This window comes from Mustela erminea, chromosome 4, assembly GCF_009829155.1.
Source record: "Mustela erminea isolate mMusErm1 chromosome 4, mMusErm1.Pri, whole genome shotgun sequence".
Lineage (NCBI taxonomy): Eukaryota > Metazoa > Chordata > Mammalia > Carnivora > Mustelidae > Mustela > Mustela erminea.
In genome coordinates, this window is record NC_045617.1 from 53,405,493 (window position 1) to 53,425,324 (window position 19,832).

The window sequence follows — 19,832 nt, forward strand, 5'->3', positions numbered from 1 at the left end:
ACTGAACAGGGATGACGGGTGCAACTCTCAGGATAGAATGCAAATACTAAAACATGATTTTCTAGTCCACATCACAAAACACATTGATGTTTCCACCTTTCCCTCTTGGTTCTCTCACTCTGGGGAAAGCCAACTCTTGTGACTTTTTTTTTTTTAATATTTTATTTATTTGAGAGGGACAGCAAGAGAGAGAGTGAGAGAACACCATCAGGGGGAGGGGCAGAGGGAGAAGGAGAAGCAGACTCCATGCTGAGCAGGGAGCCTGACACAGGGCTCCTAGGATCTTGGCCTGAGCCTATGGCAGATGCTTAACTGACTGACCCATCCAGGGGACCCCCAACTGTCATTTTCCTGAAGTAGTCTATGGAGAATTCCTTGTGATGAGAAGCTGAGGCCTCCTGCCAACAGCCATAGGAGGGATCCAGCTTAGAAGCACTGGTTGAACCTGTATGCCTGATATCCCCACCTGTACCCCAGTCAAACCCTCTGATGAGAGCAACCTCAGTTAACATTTGACTGCAACCTCATGGGGGACTCTGAGCCAGAACCTGCCAACACTCTTGCTCCTGAATTCTTGACCCACAGAAACTATGGGAGGTAACAAATGGTTATTGGTGTTCTAAGCCATTAACTTTTGGGGAAATAAGCAACAACAGATATAAAGAAATAATATAATATAATATATGTAATTATTATTATATAATAAATATATAATATTATATTATATAAATAAAGAAATAATTTTTCCATGTACCCTGAACCAGTAGGATAATATAGGTGATCAACAGAGAGTGCCTTCAATAGGAAACAGCTGGCAATGACCAGGGTCCCAGCTAAGAGACAGCTAGCTCCCAGGGCTCCAGGAGAGAAGGAGAAAGTAAAAATATGTCTGCTCATTGTTTTTATTATTACTGAGCTGAGCTGCACTCTCTGGTCTTCACATCATCCTCGGGTCTTCAGGAGAAAAACCTGCATTTGTTGATGGACCTAGGGAAACTCCACTTGAGGCTAGGCTTTCTCCAGTCTGTGCACACCTCAGACCTTCCCCACTTTCAGAGTTAGAGAATGCCACAATTCACAACTTCAATGCGCTTCAATGTCACAATTCACAGATTTTTGTACTTGGAAGTGGAACAAACTGTGCAGGTGGCTTTGCAAAGGCGAAGTCAGTGGACACTGGGAGCACATTGACATATGGCTCAGGGAAAGCCTGCAGAGCTTTAAAGAAACTGTCACAGGAGCCTCATCACATCTAAGGAAACTGCCAGTAGGGAAGCAAGGAAAAGTGAAATACCAGGGCTCTTCTCTCCCCTTCAGAGCCAAGGTTGTCCAAGACAGGAAATATCTGAGGAAAGAGCAAGAGTTCTTTTATACCTAGTTAGTTATAAATCAAGAGGAGACTCAGTGAGGAAGGGCGGGGCAGGGTTGCTCTGGAGAACAGAGACGTCGTTAGGGCCATGGATTGTAGGCCTGAGAGACATCCAGTGAAGGCTTTTGCTAATTCCCTAACACCAAGGAGAGGCTATCCTCAGCGCATGCTATGTCCAAAGTAATACAATACATCAGTTCCTTAAACATTCACAGAACATCTAGAATGCTTAAGATCTTCTAAAGAGCCAAAGCAACAAGAATGTTCCGTGTTCTCTGAGGAAGAGAACTAAGAGAGCTAATCAACCCAGGATGAGAGCCAGCCAGATGTACATGCACCTAGAATAACGAATGGTATTCGTAGAGCAGCCAGAACTCTTGGAACATAGAAGAGATTAAATTAATTCCATTAGAAATGGTTGGGAAAACTCAGGTGACATTATCTGAGCCCTACAGGAATTTTATCACTTGTTCAGATAGAAAAAATAATCTAGACAAAGGGATGAGCTGGAGTCAGTACAAAGACGAGCGTGAGGGCAGGAATCAGCAAGTAGGCCGCACTAGAAGGCCTGAGTATACAGTGCAAGTGTGTTGATGTGTTGTCCTCCACCAGCTTACCCTTCCCCTTCTTTGTGGGGCACAGACATCTGGCCTTGCTCCACACAACTTCCCTCCCATAATTTCAGAAGCCAACAAGAGGGGATTACATCTATACAGAAACACTGGGAAGGGTGCCTGGGTGGCTCAGTGGGTTAAGCCGCTGCCTTCGGCTCAGGTCATGATCTCGGGGTCCTGGGATCGAGTCCCGCATCAGGCTCTCTGCTCAGCAGGAGCCTGCTTCCTCCTCTCTCTCTCTGCCTGCCTCTCTGCCTACTCGTGATCTCTCTCAGTCAAATAAATAAATAAAATCTTAAAAAAAAAAAAAAGAAAAGAAACACTGGGAAGATCAAATTAGAATGATCTCAGTGAACTTTGAAAGCAATAGACTAGCATTAGCTAATATTTTATTAGGATGAATATGTTGTAGTTAATTGCTGATATTAATGATTCATTATAACCCAGTTTTCATAAGATTCACTGATTCCTTTTGGTCTTATTCAAAGGCAGACAAGAACTTTATCTATGGACATGCATGCTGAAGCATTTGGGATCAATTTTTTAAGATCTTCTAAAGAGCCACTTTGAGATGCATCAAAAATAGGATACTTTGATGGAAGAAGGGAAGAATGACCAGGTAGATAATCTGTGATAAAGCTTTTATAGTGCAATGTTAACTGTAGCATCTTAGAGGAGCAGTATACTGGTATTCACTGTAAAATTCTATCAATTTCTCTGTATGTTTACAAATTATCTTACAAATGTTGGGAGGAAACATACTCCTAAAATTATTTTGGCACCAACACAATATAATTCCCTGAGAGCTCTGAAGGGACGAGGTAATTTCTGCTAAATAAAGCACAAACACTCATAACAAACAAGGTAGCTTTTAGGAGGAAAGTATGCAGAAACTTATCATGGATGTTAATATGAAAGAGAATCCATCTGCATCTATACCCCAACTGTCAAAAGCAAAAATTGCATGAGACAACATTGAGCAGGCAAAGAAGACTTTACTGAAGGCTGTTGTAATAGGGGAGAGAGGCCAGAACTCAGCCTGAAGTCCACTCCACTAAAACAAGGAGCAGAGGGTGTTCAAGAGGTGGGGAAGTTAGTGGGTAAGTCCTGAAGCTGAGCAACAGGATGTGCTGAGCACATGGAGTTATTTCCTGAGCTTTTAAATGTTATTCTCTGTAATTAGACCATCTGTGTTTGCTAAGTGGCTCCCATCAAAGTTAGTCTCTGTTATGGAATCCACTGTCCCCCCACCCAAAAGTCATAGTTGAAGCCCTACCCACCCCCACCCCCCCCAGGGGAACTGTTTTTGGAGACGGGGACTTTAAGGGGATAATTAAGGATGAATGAGCTCCTAACAGTGGGGTCCTGATTCAACTGGATGGGTGCCTTCTGAGAAGGGTAAGGGACATCAGAAGTGAGTGCACACAGAGGAGAGGCCACGTGAGGACAGAGCAGGAAGGCTGCCACATGGGAGTCCAAGAGAGACGTCTCAGGGGAACCAAGCTGCCCGCAACTTGACCACAGACTTCCATTCTCTAGAACTGGGAGAAAATGTTTCGTCATTGCAGAGATGAGCATTTTCCCGTTCCTCAAAGTGGTTTTTGAGACAAACAATGGTATTCTAGCCTGGTGGCGTTAGCTATGTCATATAGATTGACTCTATCTAGGAAGATTTGATTTGATAATGCAAAGAGCCTACTTAGATGTATGTAATTTTTAGTTTCCATAAATGAGGGTTATCAATTTCTTAGAATTTCTATGCACAGACCAATGAAAATGTAGTTTCTAAGTGGTTACAAACACACACAGGTAGCCAGCCTTGGCATACAGGGTAGACATGTTGACATGACTGAATAAAGTTGATTTAAACGTAGTATTATTTCTTCTTAAGATTGAGTCTAAGATAGAGAGCTAGTTTCAAATAATCTTCAGATAAAAATTTGCATTATCATTATTGAATTAACAACTGATTGTTTCTTTTAGCCTCCCTTTTTGTTTTCAAGTAGTTCTGATATATTAACTAATTCTACTAGACTTGGCCCTACACAGTGGCAATGTAGACCTCAAGTACTTGATGGTTTCAGTTCAAAAAGATGAAGGTGGCCTCAGGAGTGGCCCGATCCCAAAACTTGCATAGCCCTTGCTGCTTGTGTGCAAACATTAGGAGAAAACACCAAATGTATCACTTCTGTCCAACTCTGCTAAATGGGCCTGGACTCATGTGTATCCAGCCAGAAAGGGGAGCCACAGAAATACACAAACACCAAGGCTGCTCGTCCTCCAACTGAAAGGGCACTAATAAACTTGCAGATACTCCTGTTAGATCTAACTTCTGTTTAGATGCCCACTAGATTCAAGAATCTATCATTTGCAGTGCTTGTATTAGCTTAGAATACGGGATTTTAAGATCATCCAACACTGTACTAAAACATTTCAATAAAATCATGCTACTTCTTTCAAAAAAAAAAAAAAAAGGAAGAAAGAAAATATTTCTGTTGCTTAAGCCCCCCAGCTGATGGTCTTCTAGTCAAAGATAGGGTCCTTCCCTCTTGCAGAGACAGGGAAGTGAGGACCCTATCTCCTTGATGTTCGTATTTTAAAGAGATTGTTCCCAGGGCCTTGAGAAAGATAGTCATGGGCTATAAAGCTGGTAAGAGGAGTAAGAACAATTACACATTTTTAAAAATGTGGTCTAGAGGCTCCTGGGTGGTTCAGTCTTGGTTAAGCTAAGCATCTGACTCCTGATAGCAGCTCAGGTCTTGATCTCAGGGTCATGAGTTCAAGCCCTGTATCGGACCCCACACTGGACATAGGGCCTACTTAAAAGATAAAAAGAAAAAATAAAAATAAATAAAATGTTCTAAGAAAAGGGAGATCAGGAGCCTGGAGCCAGTAAGCCACTAAACTCGTGGTTTAGTCCAGCTGGGACCTACAACATTAAGGCCATCTGGGTCATGGCCACCATTGGACTGAGAGCTTAAGAAACCAAAAATGAGGGGTGCCTGGGTGGCTCAGTGGGTTAAGCCTCTGCCTTCGGCTCAGGTCATGATCTCAGGGTCCTGGGATCGAGCCCCGCATCGGACTCTCTGCTCAGCAGGGAACCTGCTTCCTCCTCTCTCTCTGCCTGCCTGTGATCTCTCTGTCAAATAAATAAATAAAATCTTTAAAAAAAAAAAAAAAAACGAAAATGACAAACTCACAGCTACACGCATAAGGAGATGGAAGTTTTGTTTGTTTTTGTTTGTTTGTTTGTTTTTAAAGGAGGTAGAAGTTTTGCTCAGCTATGGTAAAAGGAAGCCAAGTGAGTTAGTCCCAAGCCAGTTTCCAGAATGTCAATAAATAGATACCAAGACTAACAAAAATGATGATGATGGTGGTGATAAAAGTTGAGTTTATGTGTGTGACATTTGCATGTTAAACATGTGGGTAGAGGGGCCCCTCGGTGGCTCTGTCCATTAAGTGTCTGACTCGTGGTTTTGGCTCAGGTCCTGATCTCAGGGCTGTGGAATGGAGCCCCCTGAGTCAGATTGTGTGCTCACTAGGGAGTCTGCTTCTCTCCCTCTCCCTCTGCCCCTCCCCCTACTCACTCTGGCAAGCATGTGTGCTCTCTTTCTAAAATAAATGAATAAATCTTTTTTTTTAATGTGGGTCAAAATCTATTCTCTATGTGAATATCTTGTTCCCCAAAACCTTTCAGCCCATGATTTTAGCATCTGTTGATGATGTTGGACTGATACCCTTTTCATTAAGACCAGAAAAGGGACAATTACTGAATATACATGTATTTAATAAATATCTACTAGGCAGTGTGGCAGGGCTGAGGACAGGGAACTGGGTAGGCAGGGAAAACTGGCAACCCTTGTTGACCTAATCTCTTCATTCAGTGTGGCCCCAGGCTCTGTGCCATGTGCAGTTCCTCATCTGAACCACAGGCCACAGGAACCGACCTCAGTATTTCATCCCTGCTGACAGAGGACACAGAGCAGGAACCTGATTAAATGCATAGCTGAGCAGTTATTCGTGGCATAGAATGGATTCATGACATAGAATGGATTCATTTCTAAAATAAATGAATAATCTTTTTTTTAAAATGTGGGTTGAAATTTATTCTCTATGTGAATATCCTGTTCCCCAAAAACCTTTCAACCCATGATTTTAACATCTGTTGATGATGGTGGACTGATACCCTTTTCATTAAGGCCAGAAAAGGGACATTTACTGAATATACATGTATTTAATAATACCTACCATGCAGAGTGGTAGGGCTGAGGACGGGGAACTGGGTAGGCCAGGAAAAGTGATGGTCCTCGCTGGCCCTGTAAACTCCTCATTCATTGTGGCCCCAGGCTCTGTGCCATGTGCAGTTCCTCATCTGAAACACAGGTCACAGGAACCCACCTCAGTGAGTATTTCGTCCCCGCTCCCAGAGGACACAGAGCAGGAACCTGATTAAATGCATAGCTGAGCAGTTATTCATGACATAGAATAGATTCATGAAATAGAATGTATTCATAATATACCAGGGTTTTCTCCAAAGAACTAGAATTGATGAACTAGATTGATGTATCTGATTGATGATCAGATAGAAAGGGAATCAGTCTCCTTAAGAAAGTATTTTCCAAGTGCTGAGTGCAGACCATAGGATATTCTATGCAACTGTTAAAAAAAAAGAAGAAGAAGAAGAAAAAGAAGAGGTAGACGTGTGTGTGACAGGGAAGGAAATCCATGATTCACCAGTGAGTGAACGGAAGTACTGAAGAGCAGGACAGCCCTCTATGCAATTACTAAAATGGAAAACCAAGTTTGGTGGGTTAAATGACAGATTGGGAAAAGAGTTTGCCCTTGGAGAGTGAAAGTAAAAAGAACAATGGGTGAGCAAGGATGAACGTTGTGTTCCTGCTGACTTTTCAATCTGCATTTGCTTCCTTGGCAGTTGAGAACCTGCAGAGAAAGTCTCAGGGGCCTTGGATCCTGGAGGCCAACGAACAACCCTGGAGTCCCAAACTGCCCAGAAACATTTCAACGGGTTGCCTGTGACCGCTCCAGGGGGAGGGCCTTTGCCATCTGGAACCGTTAAATTCCCAGTCCCTGGCGTCACCACGGAAGTCCACACAAGCTACATTACGCCAATACATGACGGGGGTGAGTCCCGAGCCCAGAATCCCCTCTTTCCCTCCTGTCTCTGCTGCTGGGGGTCCCATCTCCCAAAGAGGAGCAAGATCTCGAAGGTCAGGAAGAGGGAATGGCTTCAGGCCTGGTGTCACACAATCCCTCCCTCTGACCCCTAGGTGATAATATGTTTTTGGTTCTTTTTTTTTAAGTAGGCCCCTAACAAAGGGCTGGAACTTACAACTCTGAGATCAAAACCAGGCTGACACCGACAGTCAGATGCTTAACCCACTGAGCCACCCAACGTCCCTGGATAACATCCTGGCTATTACCCCGGCTTGCAAACACGGCTGTGGGATGGTTCTTGGAAGTCACAGTTTCCTCTCTCTCACTGAACTCATCATCGTCCTGCCATGCTGTGTCCCCACGGTCTTGCTGGGAACGTTTCTGTCTTGGTGAAGGAAGACAGGCAGGTCCTTTTCATCCTTTTCTAAATCTTGGAAACCAGATGCATAGGGCTTTGCCTCTTTCTTTGTTCAGGCGTGTCTGTCTGTCTGTCTGTCTTCCACATGTGTTTTAGTGGGGCTTGTGGATTCCCAGGTCGGTGCCCATGGAAGCTGTTCCCCCTCAGGTCCTGGAGAGCCCAGTCTCTCTCTGTTTTTGACTCTTATCACCCCAAAGTGGCAATCTTCCTTCACACTGCTCCCCTCACTCTCTGGACATTCTGGAAAGCAGAGCCCCGATTTAGGACTCCTCCTTCAAATCCTCCCACTCTTCACCCTTCCTGTTGCTAAGTCCTGCCTTCTTCACAGAAGGCCTCTGACCAGGCCATGCCCTGTATTCATGGATCACATGCCCCGAAGCTTTGCCTGTTCCCTTTCTGCTAACCATCCTGTGGGTCTGGCTAGACTGTCGGGTCCTAGAGGGCAGAAACTGTCTTGTACTCTTTCAGCTCGCCCTCTACCCCGCCCCATGCTCTGCTCACAGTAGCTGCCCCCAAAATGCTTGTCAAATGAGCACATCCGGCAGCAGGGGCCACAGTGGTCTGGAGAATCTGCCATTGTCCCAGACCTCAGACAGGTGGAGGGGATCAGGTTGAGGATCAGGAGCTGAGGACGGAGGGATGGAGAACGGACGCTCCTCCCTTTGGCAGCCCAACCCTTTGGAGGTTTCCTTGTGGGGTCACAGAGCCTGGGGGACTTAAAAGGATGTTTTCTCCCCATCCGACCCCTCCATGTTTCCCTCAGTGGCGCTCACTCCCTTTGCTTCAATCCCACGCTCATGACTCGGTCCAGATCTGGACAGCCTGGTTTCATTTTTATGCTCTGCCTTCTTACTTTTCTCCTTGTACTTAATGTGTTGAAGAAACAAGATGGTCGTATAAAATTTTCATATCTTAGACTTGGCTGGTTGCATCCCCGTGCCTGTTTCTATGGTTCTGCTGACAGTATTTTCTATAAACCAGCTGTTAGATCCAGAGACTTGATTAGCTTTCAATTTGATTTTGGTTTTGCAAAGTTACTTCTTATTTGGTGTTGTAAATCCATATCCTATTATAATACATCAAAAGATCGGGCTGGACCTTCAGGTGGGTTCCTGGTACACATGAAAGCCTATGCACCTATGGGCAAAGTACTTGTAAGGAGCTATTCAGCTGCGATGACATAGACAGTGTCCCCTTCCTGGACATCATGGTGCTCTTGAGAAGCAGGAAGTTCTGGACCATCTTCCACAGGGACTGAGAAATTTACTCAAGAACAGATCTACCAAAGAAGCTTGAACTTTGGCTTATTAATAGTTTTACCTCCCTACACCTTTCAGGTCAGAGTCGGTGCTTTCTACCTTTTTATGGATTCCTGTGCTAACTGAAACAAAGCTTCAGAATTACCCTGAGGATGTGAAACTTTTTCAAGATTTCACAAATGAATAACATTTTGATGCAATTTCTGTTTTCGAGAGCTATGACCAAACAAAACATGTCATTTTACAGCATTGCCCAAATTACTTACATAGTACGAAAACCAATTCAACAAGCTGAATTTGCAGAAGAATTTAAGGCCCAAATGACCAAGTAATGCAGCTTATCACTTTTGATGTTTAGAGGAAATGTACAATGTTAGTTGTTACCAGAACTTGAAATATAATGACATAGAATTTCAGGCAGTAAAACCATCTGATGGTCAGTCCTTAGAAGCAGAAACATAGATGGGATTAACATGCAGGAGTTTCAATGGCAGAAGCCCCCATGAGAATAATGGCGGAAGCCTGGGGGTTCCTGGAGACCGTTCAGATCAAAGCGGTTCAGGCCCTAAGTGCAGGAGGGGCAGAGTTTGGGTGGTGGCATCCTGTACTGCTATCTAGGGAAAGTCCCACAAGTTCTCAGGGATCCCTCAAGTAGAAGTGGGCCATCAGAGAAGTCCCTTGTCTCCCAGGAAGAGGTCTGCCTTAATTCCCTGTCCGGCTGGGAGCAGCCCTAGGGAGAGTGACCGTGACGCATCCACAGCAATGGGCTTCAGAGTGGGGCTCGGGGCCCATGGTCACGTGAGTGCCTGCAGTTGAAGACCTGAGGGCTGAGTTCTCATGACCACCACAGCACATGCCAGATAAACCCTCAGATGGGACAGGAAGTTGTTTGTTTTCTTTTTTTTTTAATATTCGTATTGCAGGGGAGGAAAATAATTTTCACTCTACCCTTCTGAGTTCTTGGCCGAGACCGCTGTCATAAGACAGAGTAACACGAGAAAAAGAAACGTAAGTTTATTACTATGTACACCTCATGTGCACATGGGAGAGGCCCAGGCACAAAATAACTCCTGAGGCTGTTTAGAATTGTCTTAAATACCATCTTAACAGAGAAAGGGGAACAAGGGTACAGGCCTTTTACAGGAGAGTGAAGACATGATTTTTAGGAAAGATGCACAAGCCCTTAGAAGAACAAATGAGAGGTATGAGAGTTTGGGACCTAGTTCATGTGTGGCGTCGACTTCCAAATTCCTCTCTTAAGGTTAAGAGCCAATCCTTCCTATGATTCCACTTCACAGATGAAGAAATCAAGGGGCAAAGACTTGTCAAGCACACATCAAATCAGCAGCCAGCTCTGGCTACTCTAAGCAATTTCAGGGGGACACCTGTGAGAAAACTGACCTCCTTGCTACCAGTGGATGCTTCCACCAAAACACCCCTGAGTCCCTGCAGGGCTTGCCTCCCGCTTTGCAGCCTTATTGGCCTGGACAAGACCCCTGTAAGCAGACTGAAGGTTCCTACTGAACTGTGGTTTTTTGCAATAGTGCTTTCATTTTTTTTCTTAATATTTTATTTATTATTTGACAGAGAGAGAGATAGTGAGAGAGGGAACACAAGCAGGGGAAGTGAAAGAGGAGATCCCAGGACCCTGAGATCATGACCTGAGCCGAAGGCAGACATCCAAGGACTAAGACACCCAGGCATCCCCACTTGTTTGTTTTTTTTTTAAGATATTATTTATTTATTTATTTATTTGACAGAGAGAGAGAGAGAGAGACAATGAGACACAGAACACAAGCAGGGGGCAGTCTGAGGGAAAATTACATTTCCCACCAAGCAGGGAGCCCGATGCAGGGTTCGATCCCAGGACCCTGGGATCATGATCTGGGCTGAAGGCAGACGCTTAATGACTGAGCCACCCAGGCACCCCTACAATAGAGCTTTCTGACGGGGGCTGATCTGACTGGGAGCTTTTCTAACCCCAGATGCCCACTGAATACCTTCATGTGGATTTTTGAAGAAAGCCACAAGTTTGGCTTCTTGGAGCATCTGAAGGGGCAAACTTCTCCTATTCAACTCTTTTCTTTTATTTACTTATTTATTTATATTTTTTTAAAGAGAGAGTGAGTGAGCAAGAGAGAGCACACGAGCAGGGATAGAGGGAGAAGGAGAAGCAGACTTCTCTGCTGAGGAGTGAGCCCAATGTAGGGCTCGAACCCATGATCCTGAGATCATGACCTGAGCCAAAGGCAGACGTCCAACTGACTGAGACACCCAGGCACCCCTCAACTCTTTTCTTTTAAGGATCACCTGGGATCTGACCAACATCTTAATCACAGCCTCGTGGGACCCAAGCAGAGAACCCAAACTCGTCATGCTGGACTTCTGACCTAGATCTGTGAGCTAATGACTGAGTGCCATTAAAGCAGAAGAGTTTGTCATCTGTCACACAGCAATAGAAAACTATTCACATATCTTTAGTTGTGAGGAGAGGGGCAAAGAGAATCATTTGATGATTAGAATAATTTCCTGTTGGACTAGGCACAGTCCCTACTTTTCAAACCATGTTTCGCTTTCTCTACCCACATCGCCAAGCAGGTAGCATAGGACAGATAAACATGGCTATGCATACTGCAGCCCCGTACCTTTGTGTGTGACATCCAGAGGCTCCCCACAGCAGGCTGGTCCCACTTCCACATGATTAGCAACAGGGGCACCTGGCTGGCTCAGTTGGTGGTGCATCAGACTCTTGATCCCAGGGTGGTGAGTTCAAGCCCCATGCTGGGTGTGGAGGCTACTTAAAAAACATATTAAAAATAAATAAATAAAATACATTTTAAAAAAAATAAAACAGATTACCAATGACTTAATGATATATGAACCTATAGTAAAATAAAACTGCCTCAGATTTGCCAGAGTTTTTGTAAAAAGCTCTAGCTTCCCAAGACACAGAAATGTATGAAAGATAAATTAGGAACTGCTGGATGATATTTCCCCAGGAAGCATTTTACTCAGCCAGTCCTATGAATCAGAAATGAAGCCATTCAGCTAGTAAATTGCTCTGAAGCCAAAGGATTACAGGCTGAACTTTGACCTTAGGCTAAGCCAAATGTGGGGATTGAACCGTGTAGGGGTTACACCTGTGTATGAATTAGAGTCTGGAAATCGGGTGGAGAGAAGGTGGGGGAGAATGTGCGACTAGGGAGGGGGGATAGTCGGGATCTGATAGAGGGGCTACCACATCACGAATCAATAAATTTGGGGGTGACATGGACTGCCTGGGGAAAGTGGGTACTCAGGAAGGTATTTTATTATTTTTTATTGAAATATATTTAACATATAAAATACATTAATTTCACATGTAGAGTCTAATGATTCAACAATTCTATACATTAGTCAGTGGTCATCAAGTGGATTCTTTTTTTTTTTTTTTTTATCAAGTGGATTCTTAAACTCCTTTATCTTTTTCACCAATCCCCCCTCCCCCTTGCAAGTATCCTGTCTGGCAATCATCAGGGTTGCTGCTGTTGTTTTGAAAGGGTTTTCACTTTTTGTTTTAGAACCATCAATTAATGTCCCAGACGCCGACCAACCTTCATCCATCCTGGAAACTCCATGGATCATCCCAACAATCTTCATCAGCTTAATCCTAATTTATATCTGCATCTGTAGCAAATCAGGTAAGTGTGTAGCAGGCTAGCCTCTGGCTGTGGGGGAGGATGTTGTTTGCTAAGGACTTGGAAGAGGTGAGCCATGTGTCTCACCCAAGCCCCTGTCCACTGATCCATGTCTACACAGAAACAACCTACTTTCAGTGTTGAGCCCCCCACTCCTCGTTAGGATTGAGGTTACTCTGACCTTGGGATGGTGGACGCTGGTCCAGGAGGCACAATAGTGCAGTGAGGGGAGGGGCAAACCAAGTGTCTACTCCTACAGTGGGGTGGGGTCTTGGATCTACGTGTGGGCAACAGGTGTTATCTTGTCACAGTCTAACCCAGTATTCCCCTAGATCTTTGATAGCACGATGTAGCTCACTAATTTTTGTAATGTTGTCACAGCTGTTCCATTATCTGGCAGGTCTATCTAGACCATGACAAGGTGACGATGTTAAACCAACCCTCAGTGGCGAGAACAGACACTGGTGACAATCTGTCTGCCACAGATCTTCTACCACAGTTGGATTTGCTAAGAAGCTAATGAGGCTTCAGCTTCAGAACACTTCTTTTACTCTGCTTCCTCCTCCCATGGCCCTTCAAGGGGCCCTCGAAATGTGTTGACTTGGTCATTTTGAAAAATTGGCAAAAGTAAGCTATTTGCTCACAGCCATTTAGGCCTGTCAGGTTTTACTCTGATGGTCTTTCCATCAATTTCCATCCATGTCAGGTGGAACTGAAGTGGCTGCTGGCAGTTTTTTGATTCAGTTGAGAGGAAAATTAGGAATATATTTATTTCGGTTAGTGAGATATCTTATGTAATAATGGTCACTTTCTTGTACAATTTAAAGTTATTGCTATGCTTTTGTGGCCAGAATTGTGTTCCTTCACGTTTGTATGTAAAGTCCTACCTTCCCTACTATCTCAGAATGTGACGGTATTTAGAGACAAGGCCTTTAAAAAGATAATTACATTAAAATGAGGCCATTAGGGTATAGTCCTAATCCAATCTGATTGCTGTCCTTTTTTTTTTTTTTGTAAGATTTGTTTATCTATTTGAAAGAGAGAGCTTGCAAGAGGCTCAGTCCCAGGACCCCGAGATCACCACCTGAACCCAAACCAAGAGTCACCTATTCAACTGACTGTGCCACCCAAGTGCCCCTCATTGGTGTCGTTATAAGAAGAGGAAGTAGACCAAATATGTCACATGGAAGATCCTGTGAAGACACAGGGAGAAGATGTCCAACAATAAGCCAAGGAGAGAGACCTCAGAAGAAACCAGCCCTGCCAAGATCTTGATCTTAGACTTTCAGCCTCCAGAACTATGAACTATGAAAAAAAAAAAAAATGTTTTTTGCAGACCCATATGTGGTATCTTGTTTTGGCAGCCAGTGATGTGACATAATAGGAAATGTATATGTGTGTGCAATTGGGTGCTCAGTTGGTTAAATGACAGACTCTTGGTTTAGGCTCAGGTCCTGACGGAATTTCTTCTTCTTTTTTTTTAAAGATTATTTGGGGGCAGGGTGGCGCCTGGGTGGCTCAGTCCATTAGGCAGCCAGCTCTGGATTTTGGCTCAAGTCATGATCTCAGGGTTGCAAGATCAACCCCTGCATCAGGCTCTGTGCTCAGCAGGAAGTCTGCTTTAGATTCTCCCTCTGCTCCTCTGTTTGTGTGCTCTCTCTCTCTTTCTTTCTATCTCTTTAAAATCAATCAATAAATAATTTTTTAAAAAGATTCTTTTAGAAAGACTGGTGTATTTGTTTAAAAAAAATTTTTTTATAAGTTAACTCTACCCCCAACAGGCGGCTTGAACTCAATCCTGAGATCAAGAGTCACGTGCCCTACCAACTGAGTCAGCAAGACCTCCCTTGGCACAGAGTCTAAAATGCTTGCAACTTCCTGTGCGGTAGGTATAAGAGGAGTATCTTTTGTTACTCAGGATAAGCACCTTGCATTACACCTGAGTTTATGCTAATGAGCTAACCTTAGAGAATGGGGGCTGGTTGCCAGAGGAACCATGTGATTAAAAGGTAGAACTCAGACACACACATGAACGCATATATGCGCGCACACACACACACACACACCCCTCATGAGAGGGAAGAAGGGTTGGGGATTGAGCTAATTATCAATGGCCAATGATTTAATTAACCATACCTACATAATAAAACCTCCATAAAAACCCTCATGGAAGGGGTTTCGAAAGCTTCCAGATTGGCAAACATATCCATGTGCCAAGAGGGTTGTATGAACCAAACTCCATAGGGACAGCTTTTGAACTAAGGACCCTTGAAGATCTAAGTACCTCTTCATCTGCTGTTCAATTTATATTGTATTTGTACTTAAAATATCCTTTACAACAAATTGGTAATAGTTAAGTGTTTGCCTAAATTCTATAAAACTCCATAGCAAATTATCAAGGCGGCAATCGTGGGAATCCTTGATTTGTGCCCAAGTCAGTCCTAACTGGGTAATATGGGGACCCACTCCCTGCAACTGTATTTGAAGCTGGTGGTGATGGGTAGATTTGGGGAGTGAAGCTTAACCTATAGGATCTGCAATAACTCTGGGTAGTTAACATCAGAATTGAATTAAATTGTAGGACACCCAGTTGGTAGCTCAAGAGAGCTGCAGAATTGCTTAGCATGAGAAATCAACATAATTGGTGTCAGAAGTACTGTGAGTATAGAAAAACAGCTTTCCTTTATAGACCTAGTTGACTAGTACATAAGCAAAAATCAAAGTCAACTGGGCTGACAGACAGATGTCACAACACAGAGGCACAAGATTATAGGCTGGAATTAACATGGCAATCAACGTCCATGTTTAAAAATTTTACATTTTCCCTGGCACCTCACACAGAAGAAAGGATAAAGTGGTGATGGATTTACAAAGGAATCATTAAATAGAAAAAAAGAATAAACTGCTACAAAAACATGAGTAATTCATAAATAGAATATTGAAAGGAAAATGCCAGATACAAAAGAATATATATTCTATGATTCTATTTATGTAAGTTTCAAAAACAGACAAGACTAATCTTTGGTAACAGAAGTCAAGAACAGTGGATTCTGGTTGGGTAATGATCTCTAACTTAATCTGATAGGTGATGGTGTAGGTGGATTCCATTTTCTATTATTATTTATTTGAGAGGAAGAGAGGGAGGAAAAAGTACAAGCAGGGCAAGGGGCAAATGCAGAGAGACAAGCAGACTCCCCACTGAGTGAGAAGCAGATGTGTGGCTCGTTCCCAGGAGCCTGAGATCATATCTGAACCAAAGTCAGATGCTTGACCCACTCAGCCACCCAGGTGAATTTTTAAAAATAAATTTTTAAAAATAAATCAAGCTAAACAACACTGTTGGGACCCCTCTCACTCTTGAGAATTTTTTCTATATGTTCACTCAACAAACTTCTATTGCTTTACTCACAAAATATAAATACAGAAATAAATAATAATAATAAATATAAATAAATAAATAAATAAAAATACATCAAGCTGACCATTAAAGCAGTGTCTTGAAAGATTGTATCTTTGTTTCTGGACAGGTCCAGCGTGGGATGGAAGGGAAGGTGTGGTAGATGTCTGCCAAGTGAAGGAGTGGGATGAACGTGGGCGGGACCATGTGTGTACGAGGAGGTGTGTGTCCTGTGAGAGGAAAGTTCTTGGAGAGTGCAGTGGAACTACGTTGGAATCTTTTGTACGGAAGAATTTTGCAGAAGGCGGGCAGGACTTTGTATAGAAGGAGTGTGTACCGAGTGTAAGGAAGCAAAGATATGTGGGGAGGGGAGAACAAGTGTGTTTTTTAGGGGGTGCGGATTGAGGGTGTCAGGCAAGCGGGCCCAAGGGTAGGGGAGAAAGGATATGTGGTGGAGGGGGTATGAGGAGACCTCTGTACCGGAAGGCATTGTGAGGGATGATTGGTGCGTGTGTGGAAGGAGGGTGAGTAAGAAACAGGAAGTCTATGTAGGGGGATAAGTTTATTTGTGGGGTTTTGGGGTGCCCACTGTGTGGAGCCGCACAGTCAGGGTGGAGGGTTGGTGATAGTGTGAAATGCGGGAGGTAGGGGTGCATGCGTGCCTGACAGCAGAGGTCTAAGTGTGGAAAGTGAATGAACTTGGGTGTGGGAAGGGCAGGGTCATTACGGATGACAATTAGTGTTTAAAGAAGGCTTCTAAAGAGGCATCGGGTGTGGGGCGGTCTCCCTCTGACTCATCCTGCCCTTGATTATCAACAAAGTAGGATGGCTTCACAGTGAAATATGTAATGGAACCCAAAATGGGGAGGGTCGGTCATGTTCCTTTGATTCTTTGAGGTTTCTTTGGGTGTGTGTTTTGGGGGAAGAAGAAAGGGAGAGTGGTTTGGCTTGATTTCCAAAAAACCCTACCCAACAAAGGCTGAGGGAGCAGTTGCCACGTGGTGCCCCAGAGTTTGGCCATGCTCAGCCCACACAGCAGGTCCCACCCACGCCCACTGACTGAACTGGTTTTTCGGCCCTGCTAGTGTCTTCTCCTCAGAGTCTGCCTGTTGCCTGAGCAGTGATAGTCTCTTCAATCCTCTTATCCTCCAAAGGGCAGAAGGGGGGTACACGCCTAACCCACAAGATAGTAGAGGGGGGCCGGGGCACCTGGGTGGCTCAGCGGGTCATGATCCCAGGGTCCTGGGATGGAGTCCCACCTGAGGCTCCCTGCTCCGAGGGGACCCTACTTCTCCCTCCGCCTCTGGTCCCGCCCCCCCACAGGTGCTCTCGCTTGCTCTCTCTCTTTTTCTCTCTCTGAAGTGTAAAATGTGGGGTGGGGGTATAAATACCAATGGGGGCTGGGCATATGTTGTGTGTGAGGAAAGGAACACGCAGAAATGGAGTGGAGAGAGGGTGGAGGAGGCGAGCTGATTGGAAGTGGGCTAAGGGGAGGTACGGAGGCAAGGGGGGAGAAGGGAAAACGGCTGCTGGAAGTGAGGCAGGGCAGCCCACAGGTGCCAGCCGGAAGCCCACGGGGCCCAGCCCTCCGGCCCTCGCCCGGCTCCAGACCCGCCCTCCCCAGGCTGTTCGCCCACTTTCTTGGGGATACTTCCTGTTCTCCGCCCCACCTCCTTCTATGCCCCTCACCCTGCTCCCCAACCCCTCTCTCTTTCCACTTTACCCCTCCCCGCCAGATTTTCTCTGGTCTCCGGTCTCCCGTTAGTCCTCAGCGCCCCCAGCGGGAGAAACGGGGAGGGGCGACTGGGGAGCGGGGGGACGGCTGACCCGCGGGCCGCACCCTTAGACACTCACGGCCACGCGCGTCCCGGGGCGCCCTCCTGGAGCGGCAACAGCGGCGGGGTGGGCGAGGGAGAGGCTTCTGGCCCCTGGGCCAGAGCTGGTGGACGGCTTTCCCGGGCGGCCGCACCCTTACGGAGCCTTTATTCACACTAGGGCGAGGCGCGGTCCCGCCCTCGGGGAAAATCCGAGGCCAGCCGGCACACACACCCCACCCACGCCCGGCCGTCCTCCTGGCACCTCGGGGCTGGCCTCCCAGCTCTCCTGAAACGCTCTTCCTGGCCAGAAACCATTCGACTCCAGGATACTTATGGAATAGTATTTGTGTACTTTCTGCTTCGTGCTTAATTTTTTCGGCTAGGTTATTAGGAGCAGATACTGTGGGGACCTTCGCTGCGTTGACACTATTCTCCCGACATAGTTGATGCCTTCCCTAAACGTCGTTAGATGTACTGTGCGGGCATCCGTATGTACTCTGTGTGAGCATCTGGGGAAAGGATGCCTTTCTCCTCCGCACCAGTCCTGCCTTCCAGAAGCATGGTACCTGGTGTCAGACACTAGGATTCTAACTCCTTTCTTCCCTGTCTTAGTGCCCTGAGACTGCTGTGACGAACTGCCACAGACTGGGTGGCTTATAAACAACAGAAAATTTTTCCCACAGTTGTGGCCTCTGGGAAGTCCCAAGATGGTCTCTGGCAGGTGTCTGGTGAGGGTTTGCTACTTGGTTGGTAGAGAGCTGTCTTCTCACTGTGCCTTCACGTTGTAAAAGGTTCCAGGGAACTCAGGGCCGGTTCATGGTCTGTCCTCCTGGCCTAGTCATTTCCCCAAGGCCTCACCATCCAATATCCCCACTGCAGGCATATCCCCTACCCCAATAACTGGTGGATAGGTCACCTGGTATTCCTGAAATCTAAGTGCACAGTTATGCCTCTGGCCTTTTGTTCATGCTCATCCCTGCCTAGAATTCACTTTCTCCATACGCACTACCTGGTCAAGTCCTAATAATCCTTGAAGACTCACTCAAAAAATCATCTCCTATGAAGCCTTTCCACCTCTTCTAGACAGAATGCATCACCCCCTTTCTGAGCTTTGAAAGCCCTGAGCCCAGAAAGTGTCCCATTGTGTCCTAATTGGGCTATGTGTCTGTCTCTGTTGATTCATGAGCTCCTTGCTAATGGGCCCATCTCTTATCTGCTTGTGTGTCCCAGAAAATGGTTAGTGACTATTCCTGACAGAGGATCAGTAAATTTGGAAAGAACAAAGTGTTTTCATTAAACTGAAAACACCAGGATCTGGGAGCAACTTCCTTTTTAGGACTCAAGTCTAGATAAGGATTTTCATTTTCTGTTTGCTTTTTCAACACTCCCATCCACACCTCCATCATCTGCCTTAGGTCTGTGAATTGAGTAATCTCAGCAATCGTCTCTTGCCAAACATAATTATGAAACAGTTGTTAGAAGAACACCAGATACTGGGAAGATAGGAGGGTGGTGGAGAGAAGGTGGCCCCCTGCTTGTTGGAGATTACAACCTTTTCCTTTTTTTGCCAGATTCAGGAGACACTATGGAGATTACATCCTTGATTAAGAATCAAGGTGAGACACCTGGGTGAATCAGTCAGTTGAGCTTCCAACTCTTGATCTTGGCTCAGGTCATGATCTGAAGGATGTGGGAAGCCTGCTTAAGATTCTCTCCCTCTGCATATATATATATATATAAAAAATACAAAATTTGTATAAAATATATTTTTTATTAAAATATATACCTCATGTACACAGGGGAGATACTCGGGGAAAAATTATTAACTCCTCGAGGGGGCTTAAAAGCCAGGATTAAGTGGCATATTTAATAGGGGAAAGGGGTGTGGGACTTTTAGGAGAGAGTAGCTGATTTTTTAGAAAAGATGAATGAACCCTCAGAAGAATAGATAAGAGATAAGAGTCTATGACAGAGCTATCTATCTAGGTGTGTTGTGGACTTCCAGTCTCCACTCTTGTGATGAGTAACTCCTAATTGCCGGGAGATTGTTGACAAGTGAGTTCCTTTTGAAGTATCTGTCTTTAGATAAATGGGGGTGGGAGGGGT

General features: G+C 45.0%; 1 long non-coding RNA gene across 2 annotated transcripts; it reads right to left on the minus strand.

Moving 5' to 3' along the window:
- Positions 1-2,958: 2,958 nt before the first annotated feature.
- LOC116588338 lies at positions 2,959-17,913 on the minus strand. Of its 2 annotated transcripts, none has more exons than XR_004284896.1 (4): positions 17,764-17,913; positions 11,481-11,629; positions 6,232-6,355; positions 2,959-3,524 (listed from the first exon to the last, which is right to left on the minus strand). It is a non-coding gene; the product is annotated as an uncharacterized LOC116588338 (long non-coding RNA). The 2 variants fall into 2 exon arrangements; XR_004284895.1 differs by lacking the exon at positions 2,959-3,524 and adding an exon at positions 5,572-5,948.
- Positions 17,914-19,832: the final 1,919 nt, after the last annotated feature.